At 44.3% G+C, this 16594-nt stretch overlaps 3 non-coding genes across 3 annotated transcripts; 2 read left to right on the top strand and 1 right to left on the bottom strand.

Moving 5' to 3' along the window:
• Nucleotides 1-544: 544 nt before the first annotated feature.
• TRNAR-CCU (transfer RNA arginine (anticodon CCU)) lies at nucleotides 545-617 on the bottom strand. Its single transcript has one exon. It is a non-coding gene; the product is annotated as a tRNA-Arg (tRNA).
• Nucleotides 618-13208: 12591 nt separating this feature from the next.
• On the top strand, nucleotides 13209-13316 carry TRNAL-CAA (transfer RNA leucine (anticodon CAA)). The gene is made up of 2 exons: nucleotides 13209-13246; nucleotides 13271-13316. It is a non-coding gene; the product is annotated as a tRNA-Leu (tRNA).
• Nucleotides 13317-16269: 2953 nt separating this feature from the next.
• TRNAL-CAA (transfer RNA leucine (anticodon CAA)) lies at nucleotides 16270-16376 on the top strand. Its single transcript has 2 exons — nucleotides 16270-16307; nucleotides 16331-16376. It is a non-coding gene; the product is annotated as a tRNA-Leu (tRNA).
• The last annotated feature ends 218 nt before the right edge of the window (nucleotides 16377-16594 follow it).

Genomic DNA, 16594 nt, shown 5'->3' with positions numbered 1-16594 from the left:
GTTTTGGTTTTCAGTAGGAAGCAGTGAAGCCAGCTTGCTTCTGCCATTTTGGAACCAGAGTGTATTTCTAGCATTTCCTACTTTTGCTACCAGTACATTCCTGCATTCTGAGAAGGTGGGCTAAAATGGGTGCTTATCGATTTGAATAATTTCCAGATTTAGGTTTTGGCATCTAATAAACGCACCCTTCGGCAGGGCGCGGTGGTTGACGCCTGTAGTCCCAGCACTTTGGGAGGGCGAGGCGGGCAGATCACTTGAGATCAGGAGTTCCAAACCAGTCTGGCCAACATGGCGAAACCTTGTCTCTACCCTAAAACACAAAAATTAGCCGGGCTTGGTGGTGCAGGCCTGTAGTCCCATCTACTCGGGAGGCTGAGGCGGGGAAAAGATCGCTTGAACCCGGAAGGCGGAGGTTGTATCGAGCCGAGATGGCGCCACTGCACTCCAGCCTGGGTGACGTGAGCGAGACTTTGTCTCAAAAAAAACATATAAGTTAAGACACAGGAAGTGTAAGTAAACACCAGACCCCAAGGGGCAGTCTGTTAGGCCCTGGTGAGATTTGAACTCACGACCTCCGGTTTAGGAGACCAGTGCTCCAACCCCTGAGCTACAGGGCCACGGTGAAGTTGAGTTTACTTCCTCTTACTAAAGCTATTTTCACTCTCGACTGAGTTTTGTTGCTGATTTTTCACTTTTCTCCCTCTTCCGATTTTCTGGCTTATGGTCAAACAACACAGATCCCTGCATTCTCTAATAATTTTAGCCTCCCGTCCAATTAGCTTTCGGCCATTGTTAGCCACGCCCCACTGTCTGCAGTACTTTTCACGCTGCTTAACGCCCAGGTATTCTGGACTTCAGTTCTTAGCGCCTTGGGGGAAAAGTGCCTTCATCTGTCTCAAATTCCCCCAAATCATAAATCAAAAGCGCCACACTGACAGGTGAGGGTAAGGGTGAGACAGTAAAGAAGGGGGCAGTGAAGCACCTCCCGGGGACAGAAGCCCAAGAGAGGCTCCGCCTGCTCGAGTCGTCTTTAAGATTGTATCATTTTGGATCCTCCACCCAGGGAGTAAATCCTTGCCGTCTTTCTACTTCTCCACTGAGCGACACCGAAATCCAAATAAAAGAGCTCCGTCCAACGGCGCTGTAGCAAAGAAACCAGAAATTTGTTCTCTTCCACAAGGGGAAAGGGGCTGGGAGGGGCATGAGAAAAGCTATTTGAGATTCGGCTCGGACAAGCAGACCGGGGTAAAAAAGTAAACTAAACCATAAATCTGAAGTCTCCTGTCCCAAGTCGGGGGCCCTGTGCTCATAAAGAAACAGTATCCCTTAAAAAAATACAATAAATAAAAACTTAAAAAGTCCTCGACTACTGACAAATACAAATAACATTAAAACAACTCAGAAAAAAAATGAGAGCCACTGGTTGGGAAGCGGGGAATCCAGGCTCTATGCGCCTGTCTTATCCCGAGGACGCAGCTCTCCCTTCCAGAAGACAGGCTGTGAAATCTGCTGTTTAAGAGCAATCCAGCCAGCTCTCCCAAAGGTCTTAAAGGGTAAAACAATCACACATTCCGCATCCCCACCTTCATTCCCCAAAGTCATACCGGCAAAATAATGCCCGTGTGACCGGAAGTGGTATAAACGCAAACAATAGGAAAACAAAACAAGAAATGGAGGGGTATATTAACGCGGCAGAGAGTGAGAGCGGAGAGAATGCAAGGTCAATTTTATCACTGTTCTCCATCCCGAACTTCTTAGAATCAATGGTTCGCCTCCCAGAGGAGCCAGTTGTTTGTTTCTATTTTCCAAAATCCTAAACTTGCCTGGGTAGAAGGGACCCTTTCTCCTGAAGCTCCTTGTCATCACCCGAGTACCAGAGAAGAGGAGGATGCAGGTCCAAGAAGGATCGTGGAGTCCCAACAAGCCTGTGCAGGGCAGTTTTTGAGAATGTCGTTTTATGTTTAGGTACAGTGTTCGCCTCCTGATTTCTAGTGCCTAAAGAAAAGTATAACCTCCGTGAAACACAGCTCTATTATGTTCAGAGGAATCACTTGAACCTAATTTTTTTTTTTGGTGTGTTTTTTTTTAATGCTCTTAAGGTATCTCAGTAGGCTCTCTTTCTTTCCTTGTCCGCTGAGATTAAGACTTCTGATTCTTAAAGGTATTCATTTAATACAGTATTCAGTAAAGCATAAGCAATCATTATGGGAAAGGTACTATGGATGTCACTTCTTTATCTCAAGGCGTACACAGTAGTTAAGAGTAGGCAGGGCATGCATTCAAATCTCTACCACATAAGGCACTTGTGACACAATACTTAACCTGCAAACACACTATTATATCGCAAGTCTTTTGGCAGCTACGCGAAGGCCTGCAAGTACTGAAATTCTGGAAAAGTACCAGCCTTAATATCTCTTACTTCTCACTTCATTTTCCACAAGTCAGCAGAGGCTTGCACCAGGGAACTTACATGGAGGGTGTCCGGAGCCAAAAGATAAAACAGACCTTCAGTTCTTGATAAAATTAGGTATGGCCTCTTTTACAGAGCTTTTCTCAACCTGGGCTCCTTCAGAATTAGAGAAGACTCATAAGTTAGGGGGTGGAGGGAAGGGGACAGTGGTGAGAAAACAGAGACATAAAGGAAAAATAATAAAGATGAAAGGGAGAATGCTGAAGCGGCGGGAATTAGGAGTGGATAGGTAGCCTGTTCCTATACACATTTCCTCTACCAAATTTGTTAGCCACATTCCCAAAGATGCCCTGACTCCACTGCCATCTCCCAGGCTCAAGTCTCTGGTTGTGAATCTGGATTTTAGAAAATAGGTAATGATCCACCTTTCAACTTATGAACACCACATTATATACTATATACTATATATAGGTATATGTAGGTACATATATGTGTATGTGTATAGGTATATATTGTATATGGAGCTTGTGCCAGAAGGCAAATCAACTATATCACTAATCATCTTTAGTTCCATTGACTCACTGATTGTAGGAAGAGTTCCTCAGTAAAGGCAGCAGTTGTTTAATTATACTTTGGTGCAAGCTTATCTTACCATACCATATCCATATGGAATATCATGCAGCTCTTACAGGTTTTTAGAAGAAACCGGCATTTAATAATACAGAGAAAGTTCATGAACTACCATTGAGTGAACAAAGCAGAGGACAAAACTTTATGAATGATCACAATTTCATTCTCAGTGTATTTGCATAGCAAAATCTTAGAAGGAAATAAATCAGCATACTGATGGCTATTGGTTGACTTTTGAATTTATCTATAAGTCAAATGATTATATTGCAATACTTTCTAAATTATAAAAAATATGCTAAAGTAATATTTCTTTGTATTTGGTTTAACCTTCTAATAAATGTGATTTGAGGAGCTGAATAATTCAGGATTTAGTAAATGTAGGATCTGTCCTTTTGACTCTGTGACACTAAATTAAACAATTAACTTTATTGTTTTTATTGTTATTAATTTCTACTTCCTGTAGGAAGCAGTGGCTCACGCTTGTAACTCCAACACTTTGGGAGGCCAAGGCGGGAGGATCCCCTGAGGGCAGGAGTTCGAGACCAGCCTGGCCAACATGGTGAAACCCTGTCTCTGCTGAAAATACAAAAAATGGCCGGGTGGTGGCTCATGCCTGTAATCCTAGCACTTTGGGAGGCCGAGGCGAGCGGATCACGAGGTCAAGAGATGGAGACCTTCCTGGCCAACATGGTGAAACCTCGTCTCTACTAAAATACAAAAATTAGCTGGGTATGGTGGCGCGTGCCTGTAATCCCAGCTACTCGGGAGACTGAGGCAGGAGAATCGCTTGAACTCGGGAGGCGGAGGTTGCAGTGAGCTGAGATTGCCACTGCACTCCAGCCTGACGACAGAGCGAGACTCCGTCTCAAAAAAAAAAAAAAAGAAAGAAAATACAAAAAATTCGCCGGACGCGGTGGCGTGCGCCTGTAATCCTAGCTACTCAGCAGGCTGTGACAGGAGAATTGCTTGAACCTGGGAGGCAGAGGTTGCAGTGAGCTGAGATTACACCATTGCACTCCAGTCTGGGTGACAAGGGTGAAACTCCATCTTAAAAAAAAAAAAAAAATCCTACTTCCTTCTATTGTAGTATATACCTTTGCCTAATTAGAATGTTTTAATGAGTGTTTTCAGAGCACCCGTTATATTGATTTCTAATTTCAGAGTTATCTTTAAGAGGGAAAATCACAAATGCAGGGAAGTTACTATTCAGGCCATGGACCTTGATGCTCTTATAGACTCCATCTTTTTTTTTTTTTTTTTTTTTTTTGAGACGGAGTCTCGCTCTGTCGTCCAGGCTGGAGTACAGCGGCGCGATCTCAGCTCACTGCAAGCTCCGCCTCCCGGGTTCACGCCATTCCCCTGCCTCAGCCTCCCGAGTAGCTGGGACTATAGGCGCTCGCCACCACGCCCCTCTAATTTTTTGTATTTTTTAGTAGAGACAGGGTTTCACTGTGTTAGCCAGGATGATCTCGATCTCCTGATCTCGTGATCCGCCCGCCTCGGCCTCCCCAAGTGCTGGGATTACAGGCGTGAGCCACCGCACCTGGCCTAGGCTCCATCTTTGAAGCGCCTCCCCCCACTGCGGTCAGGAGAGTAAGGATCAGAAGTGGGCTTGGGTAAATCTGGTTATATTCATCAGGTGGATTGAGGAAAGATTATTGGAGGGCTTCTTTATAGAATTAAGGGAACCAAGAAGATGTGAGGAAATCTTCAGGGATCAGAACAGTGGGAATCTTCACTATTCCTAGGCATTAAGGGAAAAGGGAAGGGGCAGAATTGCCAGAATTTGGCAAGAGTTCCAGCAACGGGAGAGGAACCACCCACTGGGAGCTGTGCTCATGAGAGGAATACAGGCTGTCAGGGAGCAAGTAGGAGAAATACTGTACATGCATCTGCCTCTCTTTCTTTGTGCCCTCTTATCTCCTGCTGCTGTCTTCCATTGGCTGAATCCAAACGGGAGCCAGGGGCCAAGTGATTTCTTTCCAGGGAGAAGAAAGGCAGATAATGGATCTGGAAGTGCAAATGCAGAATAATCTGCATTATCTGATTGTTCTTATAATTATAGTGATATCTTCCAGGAGTTTGTTGGGTGATGAATTTCTGTACTTTTTTTTTTTTTTTTTTTTTTGAGACAGAATCTTGCTCTGTTGCCCAGGGTGGAATGCAGTGGGGCGATCTCTGCTCGCTGCAACCTTTGCCTCCCGGATTCAAGCGGTTCTCTTGCCTCAGCCTCCAGTGTAGCTGGGATTACAGGTGCCCACCACCATGCCCAGCTAATTTTTGTATTTTTAGTAGAGACAGGATTTCGTCATGTTGGCCAGGCTGTCTCGAGCTCCTGACGTCAGGTGATCTACCCGCCTCAGCCTCCCAAATTGCTGGGATTACAGGCGTAAACCACTTCACCCGACCGATGCTTCATAAACTTTGAATGATAGGATAAGTTGAAGCCTGAGTAGCTGATAAAAAATAATATTTACCTGAAGATATTTTTTATTTTCTCACATTGGGAACACCGCCACTGCAAGGAAGAGTATGAATAGGTTTGCCATAAACTGCTATGACGGAGGAAGTCTAGGTTCTTCCCAATAGATGCATCTCAGTGAGACTAGTATATAGAAGGCTCACCTTCTGTCAAAAAAGGGTGAGGAGGCATCTGGCCTGGGGAAGAATGCGATGCAGCTTCTGGCTTTAAGCAATAGCTTGGTTCATTCTAAATAGCTTGATAAGGCTGCAGTGATATTTTCTGGCTTTGTTATCCCAGTTTGTTTTTCTTGGAGACTTCATGAACTATATAAATAATGTTTCATAAATATTTTTCTAATTATACCAATAGAATGAATTCTCTTTTAAAAATACATATGCTGGGACAGGCACAGTGACTCACGCTTGTAATCCCAGCACTTTGGGAGGCCAAGGAGGGTGGATCACGAGGTCAAGAGATGGAGACCATCCTGGCCAACATGGTGAAACCCTGTCTCTACTAAAAATACAAAAATTAGCTGGGCGTGGTGGCATGCACCTGTAGTCCTAGCCACTCGGGAGGCTGAGGGAGGAGAATTACTTGAACCCGGGAGGCAGAGGCTGCAGTGAGCCAAGATCTCGCCACTTTACTTCAGCCTGGCAACTGAGCGAGACTCCATCCTAAAAAAAAAAAAAAATGTTGACTTCCATACAAGTGTTGGAATATCCCTCTAATACTAGTGGTGTGCAAAACTGTGCAGGGAACACAAGTTACTGGTCTACAAAAAGACAAGCTTGCACCAAAGTATAATTAAATGCACTGCTGCCTTCACTAAGAAACTATTCCTACTATAATCAGTCAGTCAATGGAACTAAAGATGCTTAGTGATATAGTTATTTGCCTTCTGGCATAAGCTCCATATCTTGAAACAGACCAGACTAGTAACTAACATTTATAAATTAGCACTGGGTTGCAGACCATGCTTTGAGTGGCTGTGCTTTACAGTCTTATGCCTCATAGTTATTTACGCCAAAACAGAATGTATCCACTGACAATGTCTACATACATTAGTACTACCTTGGATCAGTAGATAGCTAACTGCTTCTATTGGACTAAGAGTTTACATAAAAAGCAAAAAGAAGATTCTGATTTTGTAAACTTTTGGTGGCCAGTGCCTGATAAACAAGACTCAACTAAAATTCATAGCATTTGTCCTTACAGCTAATGCTTGATGAGGCTATTGTAATACTAACTGTGTTGACCTTTGAAATACCTAATAGGTAAAATTTTGTGGAACAAGTACTTTTGCCTCCTTCTTTGTAGGATGAAAAGGGGGCCGCAGGAGCCGAGGAGACATAGATGCATTTCTAGCCAGGCATAAATAACTGAAACTAGGGTGAGGCGTGGTGGCTGACACCTGTAATTGCAGCACTTTGGGAGATCCAGGCGGGAGGATCACTTGAGGCAAGGAGTTCAAAACCAGCCTGGCCACCATGGTGAAACCCCGTCTCTACTAAAAATACAAAAAATTAGCCAGGCTTAGTGGCAGGCACCTGTAAGGAGAATCGCTTGAACCCGGGAGGCAGAGGTTGCAGTGAGCCAAGATCGTGCCATTGCACTCTAGCCTGGGCAACAAGAGTGAAACTCCGTCTCAAAAAAATACAAAAATACAAAAGTTAGCCAAGCATGGTGGCACATGCCTGTACTCCCAGCTACTTGAGAGGTTGAGGCTGGACAATTGCTTGAACCCGGGAGGCAGAGGTTGCAGTGAGTGGAGATTGTGCCACTGTACTCCAGCCTGGGCGACAGAGTGAGACTCTGTCTCTAAATAAATAAATTAATTAATTAATTAATTAATTAATTAACTGAAACTGGGTTCAAAGAGCTTGGAAAGTAAAGTGGTTAGGGAAGTTCATTGGCAAGAATGTCAGGGATTCTATAAATGAGGCATTTTATCTCGGTTCCAAGAAAAGTCAGAACAGAAGAGCAATTGGGCCACGAAGCTCACTTGTATGGGAAAGAGACTGTCTTTATAACCTGCTTAGGTAAATAAAGAGAAATAAGTACTTTACCGTCCAAAGAGGAAGCTGATGGAGCCTCCAGCACATGATTATGGTGGAGGAAAGTATGCCTAGCTCTCTGCTTTCTGTAGATCCCTAAACCCCAAATTTATATCCCACCCCACTCCAGGCCATGCTTGCATATAAGGGGCAACTTGTACAGAATAGAGAAAAATTGTTAGCCCAAGCAGTCTGGAGTTGGTTCCGACTCCTCACACTTATATCACATAAACAACAAACATATGGAAAGACATGGAAATTCTAATCATCCTCCAGAAGAACAACAAAGAACTCAAAGTTATCAGTGCATACAGAATGAAAGGTACAGAACAAAAGAATAGAGCAATAAAGTCATGCCCTTGGCTTCATCTTTAGACCATGTTTTGCTGACAATGCCTTGGGTCTGATGTTTTCCTAGAAGACTTTTTTTTTTTTTCCAGCTAATGTGCCATGGCAGAAGCCTTTTCTTTTCTTCTCTCTTTCTCTCAGCAGAATCAAAGCCTTTTCTTAATTACAGCATTATCTGTCATCTTGAGAGGCTGGTAATGAGAAGCAGTTTTATTTTTGAATATCCAACAAGTCCTAAAGTATTCTTTCTTTAGTTTATCTCCCTGCTCTCTTATTTTACTATAGGCAGCTAGAAAAAGCCAGGTGGCATCTTCAATATATTGCCTGGAAATAACCTTAGCTAAATAAGCAAAATCATAGGTATATTTTCCACTTTCCACATTTTCTTTCTTTCTTTCTTTCTTTCTTTCTTTTTTTTTTTTTTTTTTTTTTTTTTGATATGGAATCTCACTCTGTCGCCTAGGCTGGAGTGCAGTGGCTCGATCTCGGCTCACTGCAAGCTTCACCTCCCGGGTTCATGCCATTCTCCTGCCTCAGCCTCCCAAGTAGTGGGGACTACAGGTGCCCGCCACCATGCCCGGCTAATTTTTTTTTGTATTTTTAGTAGAGACGGGGTTTCACCATGTTAGCCAGGATGGTCTCGATCTCCTGACCTCGTGATCTGCCCACTTTGACCTCCCAAAGTGCTGGGATTACAGGCGTGAGCCACCGCTCCCAGCCTCTTTCTTTCTTTTTTCTTTCTTTCTTTCCTTCTTCTTTCTTTCTTTCTTTTTCTTTCTTTCTTTCAATTCATTAGGTATATTTTATACTTTCCACTTTCTTTCTTTCAAATTCATTAGGTGTATTTTCTACTTTCCACATTTTCTTTCTTTTCTTTTCTTTTTTTGAGACAGAGTTTCACTCTTGTTGCCCAGGTTGGAGGGCAATGGTGTGATCTTCGCTCACTGCAACCTCCCCCCTCACCCCCATCAGGTTCAAGCGATTCTCCTGCCTCAGCCTCCTGAGTAGCTGGGATTACAGGCATGTGACACCACACCCAGCTAATTTTGTATTTTCAGTAGAGACGGGGTTTCACCATGTTAACCAGGCTGGTCTCAAACTCCTGACCTTAGGTGATCCACCCACCTAGGCCTCCAAAAGTGCTGGGATTACAGGTGTGAGCCACCGCGTCCGGCCTACTTTCCACATTTTCACAACAGTGTTGCTAAACTTTCTGTCTCTAGATAACAAAAGTCCGGTTTCTTCCAGCTTCTAGTAACATTTTCCACACTCTCCATTAAGCATCACTGACTTTGGGACTTAGTGACACGCAGCAATTTTCTTCAGGTGTTTTTACTCATATTCTCCTCAAGGTCTTTTCAGTTTCCACTTGCTGCCAAGCCCCAAAGTCACATGGTTCAGAATTTATTAATTTTGGCAGTATCCCATTTTTAAGTAAGAAAATCTGCATTTGCTTGTACCCATTCAGGATTTATTGCCTCTCAGCTCCAAATTCACCCTTTTTGCCTGCTTCGTGGAAATGAATCTTGAGTCCTTAGTTTTCTTTTGCCAACTGGCATTGAAGCTTTGTCAGTAGAGGGCAGTGGAGAGACATTGCGGAAGAAAGTGAGTTTTGCTTCTTGCTTCCCATGTATTACTTGGCCTGCTGCTTCCCCAGTGCCTAGCTCCTACATCATGCATGCCTTTCCCCTGAATCAGTCTCCTGCAGCACCCAGCAACCACTAATTTTCCCTGGCATCTTCTCTGAGTGTTTTGTAGTAGAGTGCCCTCAGTGAGAGACCTCTCCACGAAGAGCTTTTCAAGAAACGCTTGAAGATTAATTTCCAAAAAATTCCAGAGGACAGATTTCAAGCAAATTCTGCTGGCATAGCAGCATGAGCATTTCTCTGCTATTCCGTGAGTCACAGCCATGCTCTCCCCAACAAGGTCTGGATCTTAGCCAGGGGTGGGGTGAGAGGTAGAGGGCACTTCTTTTAGTGCTTTGTTTCAGCCCCAGGTGAGGTCACTTCTATGTTCAAATAACTGTGTAATTTCTCTCTCCTGATTGCACCAAGACTGATACACACCTAACTATTGTTACATAACAAATCATACTAAAATGCAATGGCTTAACTTAAACAACAATTATCATTTATTATCTCTCACAGATGTGTTGGTCAGGAATTTGAGCAGAAAACAGTGGGGATAGCTTGTCTCTGCTCCATGATTTCTTAGGACTCAACTGGAAGACTATAAGGCTGGTTGCTGAAGGCTGGGCATGGTGGCTCACACTTGTAATCCCAGCACTTTGGGAGGCCAAAGTGGAAGGATCCTTTAAGCCCAGAATTCAAGACCAGCCTGGCCAACACGGCAAAACCCCATCTCTTCAAAAATTTTTTAAAAATTAGCTGGGCGTGGTGGTGCATGCCTGTAGTTCCAGCTACTCAGGAGACTAAGGTGGGAGAACTGCTTGAGCCCAGGAGAGTGAGGCTGCACTGAGCCATGTGCATACCATTGCACTCCAGCCTCGGTGACAGAGCAAGACCCTGTCCCAAAAAATGGAGGGAAGCTGGTGGCTAGAAATAATCTGAAGAATCATTCACTCACATGCCTGGCAGTTGCTGCTGGCTATGGACCGGAGGCCTTAATTTTTCTCCATGTGTTCTGCTCCGATGGCCTAGTTTAGGCCTTCTCAGAGCACCATGACTGAGTTCTGAGGGCAGATGTCTTGAGAGAAAGCTGGTGGAAGCCTCTACCACGTTTTATGACCTAACATTGGAAGTCTTGGTGTATCATTTCCATCATGGTTACAGGCCTATCCAGATTCAAGGAAAGGGAATGTAGACCCCCACCCCTCAAGGAAATGTGTCAAAATTGTATTAAAATAAGACAACGTGTGATGAGATATGTTGGTGTGGCCATCTTTGGAAAATACCGTCTGTCTCAAGTATTTTTTTATGGCTGAACCCTAACCACTCAGAAGCCCCTATCACTTCAGATTCAATTTCTTCCTAACTTGTAAAGAAAGATTAGAGAAAATAAAATAAATATTAAGGAGTTTTTTAGAAAATATACTGCCCAGAAGTTCATGAAACATTGACTATACTGTGCCTCACAAGAAGCAGTGTATAAAAGACAATTGGATTAAGACATATTTCAGTTGCAATTTCAGATTCACATTACGTTTTTATATTATTCACTGTCAGGTATCCCAATTTTTTTTTTTTTTTTTGACACGAACTCTCGCTCTTGCTCCTGGAGTGCAATGGCACGATCTTGGCTCACTGCAACCTCCGCCTCCTGGGTTCAAGTGATTCTCCTGTCTCAGCCTCCCAAGTAGCTGGGATTACAGGTGCGTACCACCATGCCCAGCTAATTTTTTGTATTTTTTAAGTAGAGATGGGGATTCACCATGTTGGCCAGGCTGGTCTTGAACTCCTGACCTCAGGTGATCCACCCACCTCGGCCTCCCAAAGTGCTGGGATTACAGGCGTGAGCCACCCCACCCGACCTATCTCAAATATTTTTAACCTAAATTTAGAGGTTTTCATTTCCACAGAAAATGTATACATAGACTTCAACAGGAATAGGGAACTACTAGTGCAAATATTCAACATATGCATATATTAAAATATATACTGCCAATTTTGCATATGATTGAATTGCACTTAGTATATAGGAAAAGTATAGTTGCATTGAAAAGAGTAAAATCTACAAACAGTAATCCAATTTTAAAAAGAGATGTTTCCCGTTTAATTTTAGAGTAATAGATGAGGAAATTACAAATTTAAAAATGATAACTCTCCAGGCCAGGCGCGGTGGCTCACGCCTGTAATCCCAGCACTTTGGGAGGCCGAGGTGGGCGGATCTCTTGAGACCAGCCTGGCCAACATGGTGAAGCCCCATCTCTACTAAAAATACAAAAATTAGCAGGGCATGGTGGCAGGCGCCTGTAATCCCAGCTACTCGGGAAGCTGTGGCAAGATAATTGCTTGAACCTGGGAGGCGGAAGTTGCGGTGAGCCGAGGTTGCGCCGCTGCACTCCAGCCTGGGTAATAGAGCGAGATTCTTCAAATTTGTGTACCATCCGTTTAGGCCCTTGTAGTTTAATTATAGAAACTCAGTGGCACTCCTCGCTACTAGAATTTTAAATTGTTTCTCTCTTTCACAGTTCAATCCTAGAAAAATCATTGCAACAAGGTTCTTTTTCTTTTTCTTTCTTTTCTGTCTTTTTTTTTTTTTTGATGATTTCATTTTCACAGTCCTAGAAACGTATTTTTCAGTCATAAAATGTACACTCTTATCTTTAGAAATAACTGTTGCCGGCCGGGCGCGGCGGCTTACCCCTGTAATCCCAGCACTTTGGAAGGCCGAGGCGAGCGGATCACCTGAGGTCAGGAGTTCGAGACCAGCCTGGCCAAGATGTTTAAACCCTGTCTCTACTTAAAATACAAAAAATTAGCTGGGCGTGGTGGTACGCACCTGTAATCCCAGCTACTCGGGAGGCTGAGGCGGGAGAATTGCTTGAACCCGGGAGGTGGAGGTTGCAGTGAGCCGAGATCGCGCCATTGCACTACAGACTGGGGGACAAGAGCGAGACTTCGTCTCAAAAAAGAAATAGCTGTTGCCTCCCACAGTGGGTAATATTTGCAGAAAAGTATCTGAGAGCTCTAGAGAGAGGAGAGACAGGATTATCACTATAGAGCACAGGCGACCCTACAGGGTAGAAGACAGTGATGTTTACTGAACTGTGTAACGAAATGAAAGATGTAAGGATGACTTCCGGTGGTGAAATCACAGTTCGGATAGGCTGAGGAGAAGGGGGAATGCCTAGAAATCCATGTACAGAACAGCCCCACTCTGTTGCTATGGCCTCCTCTTGTCCAGAAAAGTTCCCACTGGCCCTGGGGCAGCATCAAGTTGGAGCTGCTGCATCAGGACTTAAGTCACAAAGAGCAAAGTGACCCCACAGGGTCAGGGTCGTAAGCAGAGGTCTATGCGAGTCAGGAGGCCTGGGTCAGAGGGAGAGGGCAGGGCCGAGAGCGGGGAGTTACTGGAGGAAGGGGAGAGGTGACGTGGAAACGTCTCCTTCATATCTTGTTCCCTAACTCCCATCTTGGTCTCCAGTACTGTAAGAATTATTCAGTTCCGCACTAACAGTTGTATTCTTCTACCTTTCCATTCTGTAATCAGTGAATTCGGAGCTCCTGTTTAGTCGGGCAAATTCCAGAGATAACTTTTGCGGCTGGGATTCAGCCAGAAGGCGAGCCGTAAGCCGTGATTACTCATCATGTATAGTTTCAAAGATTTTTGTCACAGTGTCAGGATGGCCGAGTGGTCTAAGGCGCCAGACTCAAGCTTACTGCTTCCTGTGTTCGGGTCTTCTGGTCTCCGTATGGAGGCGTGGGTTCGAATCCCACTTCTGACACAGCCTGATATTTTGTTTTTCCCTACCAAATTTGTACCGAAAGTTTCTCCAAGGAATGCCACGATAGTTCAGCCGTTTCTACCTTCAAGATTTCCCTCCCCAACCGATGTTCGCCAAACAGGGTCTCGCAAAGAGAGAGGCATCTCTCTTACATCAAATCAATCGACAAAGGAAAACCCCGCATTTACAGAATCCTGGGATATTTTCAGTGCCATTTGGACGCAGTCCCGCAGCACTGTTGGAGATCCTTTTCTCCTGCGAGAAAGTAAGCAGCGGATTTCCATCTATTGGTCTGTGAATCAGCTAACATAAAAATTAAACAAACAAAAAAAGAAAAGAAAAAAGGCACGAGAAAAAGGTCTCCGTTCTCAGAGAGCCCTGTAGGAATGTTCCAGATTCCTGTATATCGTCTGTCTCTCTGAAAGGGGAATCGGACATTGATCTGACCAGCAACTGTCGTAAACTCACACCGCTGTAGCAACGACGGTAACACCCTGTTCTTTTCCTTAGCCGTTCAACTGATCAGTCATGGGAGGGAAATGACTAAAATCTTCACTGCTTTTCTGCACACGTAAAATAATCTGTTACAAACTTCTACCAAAAGATTTCCTAGGTTACCTTTAAAACCTAAGAGGAAAGAACCCTCAAGATTATGACACTGCTGAAAACACGTTTGGGTCATCAATAACAAAAGAAATAATCATCCTGTTAAAAAGAAACTAAGTTTAAAGCTCCTTCTGAGATTGCTTCTCAGAATTATCTGATTTGGATATCCTTTCTGTCTCTTGTTTTTGAAGATAAAAATTACATTATATGAAGTACTACATAGATTGAAATCTTGGGCTGAAAATTAGGGTCTTAGGTTTTTTTGCAATATTAACATTACCTGGGTTTTCCTCCTGTATAACTTTTAAATTATTACCCAGCAATTCCACTTCTAGGAATCCACCTCAGTGAAATTCCAGCTCAGCTCCATGATTGGCCTTGCCAAGTACAGTCCTTCTAGCATTTTGAGGTAGCAGATTGTTAGAGGCAACCTAGATGTCCATCAGGTATACTGCCTATGGTTTTCATACTATGCAGCAGCCACAAGTGACCAAGCAGGTGTACATGTAGCAGGTTGAGTAGATTTTTCAAACCGTGTTGAGTAAAAGAAAAGAAGTTAGGATTTATTAATTTTTTTTTTGAGATGGAGTCTTGCTCCCTCGCCCAGGCTGGAGTCCCATGGCGCAATCTCGGCTCACTGCAACCTCCACCTCACGAGTTCACGCCATTCTCCTGCCTCAGCCTCCGGAGTAGCTGGGACTACAGGCACCCACCATCACGCCCGGCTAATTTTTTGTATTTTTAGTAGAGACAGGTTTCACCGTGTTAGCCAGGATGGTCTTGATCTCCTGACCTCGTGATCCGCCCGCCTTGGCCTCCCAAAGTGCTGGGATTACAGGCGTGAGCCACCACGCCCGGCCAGAAGTTAGGATTTAAATCACGCAAATCAACAACGTATTTTTCAAGGATAGTTTATTATAATTTTGTCCGGGCGCGGTGGCTCACGACTGTCATCCCAGCACTTTGGGAGGCCGAGGTGGGAGAATCACTTGAGGTCTGGAGTTCGAGACCAGCCTGGCCAATATAGTGAAACCCCTTCTCTACCAAAAATACAAAAATTAGCTGGGCGTGGTGGCACGCGCCTGTAATCCCAACTACTTGAAGGCTGAGGCAGGAGAATCGCTTGAACCTGGGAGGCAGAAGTTGCAGCGAGCCAAGATGGCGCCACTGCGCTCCAGCATAGGAGACAGAGTAAAACTCCATCTCAAACAATAATAATAATAATAATAGGCCGGGCGCGGTGACTCACGCCTGTAGTCCCGCCACTTTGGGAGGCCTAGACGGGAGGATCACTTGAGGTCAGGAGTTCGAGACCAGCCTGGCCAACATGGTGAAACCCTGTCTCTTCTAAAAATACAAAAAAAATCAGCCAGGCATGGTAGCGCGCGCCTGTAGTCCCAGCTACTCGGGAGGCTGAGGCACAAGAATCGCTTGAACCCAAGAGGTGGAGGCTGCAACGAGCCGAGATCGCGCCACTGCACTCCAGCCTGGGTGACAGAGTGAGACTCTGTCTCAAAAATAATAATTTTAAATATTTTAGAGAGGGTGCCTGTATGTTGGCAGAGAGGAAAGGGCTGTATGGTGGGCATGACAAAGAAAATCAAAAAAACAGTAAAGGAAAAAGAGAGAGAGAAAGAGAAAGATTTCATTGACTGATAACAAAAATGAGCCATGGACAGTTTGATTAATTTACCTCTCCAAACCTGACGCCTCTTCTTCCTTTCTTACCCTCCTCCATGATTAATTCCACTTTTTCACTCTTCTCACCTCTGCACATTCACAAGCACCTACCACCCTTTCTTGCTCCAGGAACCTCTTAAAATGATAAAATTATTAATTATTTTTCTCCCTTCTCCACCTTCATCTTTTCCAACCATTCTTTTGAATTGGGACAGTTCATTTTTCTGTTACTGATTTTATTTCTGCCTCAAAGTATTCACAGTGTATTCTGGGCTAGGTGGGGAAACCGGAAAAGTAAAAATAAAAATATTGCATGACTTTTGTTTCTCTCTACAAAGCACCTGCTTAGGACGCTGAATACTGAGCTTTGAGGGTCCCTCTAGCCAGGAAACTGTTACGGAGCCAGATGGTAACTTAGGAAGCACTGTTCTGAGTATTTGCCACTTTCCCTATTGTTTCATTTCTGAATTAACCTGAAAGATAGCAACATAAGGTATTTTGATGATGCTATTTTTAGCATCATTTAGAATAGCACCGGGCAAAATAATAAATACCGTTGTGAAAACCAGGAGCGTACGCCACCCATCCGAGGTCTTTTCCTCCTTTGTCGGAGTCAGCGTCTGCTGACTACGAGTTACATAATGAAACTTAAGCGGAAACAGTACGTGTCAGGATGGCCGAGTGGTCTAAGGCGCCAGACTCAAGTTGCTACTTCCCAGGGTTGGGGCTTCTGGTCTCCACATGGAGGCGTGGGTTCGAATCCCACTTCTGACACAGCTATTTTGCCCCTTTAATCCTAGGATTGGGGGACTGGGTGCCGTGGTTTACACCTGTAATCTCAGCACTTTGGGAGGCCAAGACAGGTGGATCACCTGAGGTCAGGAGTTCGAGACCAGCCTGGCCAACATGGCGAAACCCCATTTCTACTAAAAATACAAGAATTAGCTGGGAGTAGTTGTGGGTGCTCGTAATCCAAGTTACTTGAGAGGCTG

This window comes from Gorilla gorilla, chromosome 5, assembly GCF_029281585.2.
Source record: "Gorilla gorilla gorilla isolate KB3781 chromosome 5, NHGRI_mGorGor1-v2.1_pri, whole genome shotgun sequence".
Taxonomy (NCBI): Eukaryota; Metazoa; Chordata; class Mammalia; order Primates; family Hominidae; genus Gorilla; species Gorilla gorilla.
This window is presented reverse-complemented; position numbering and strand designations above follow the sequence as displayed.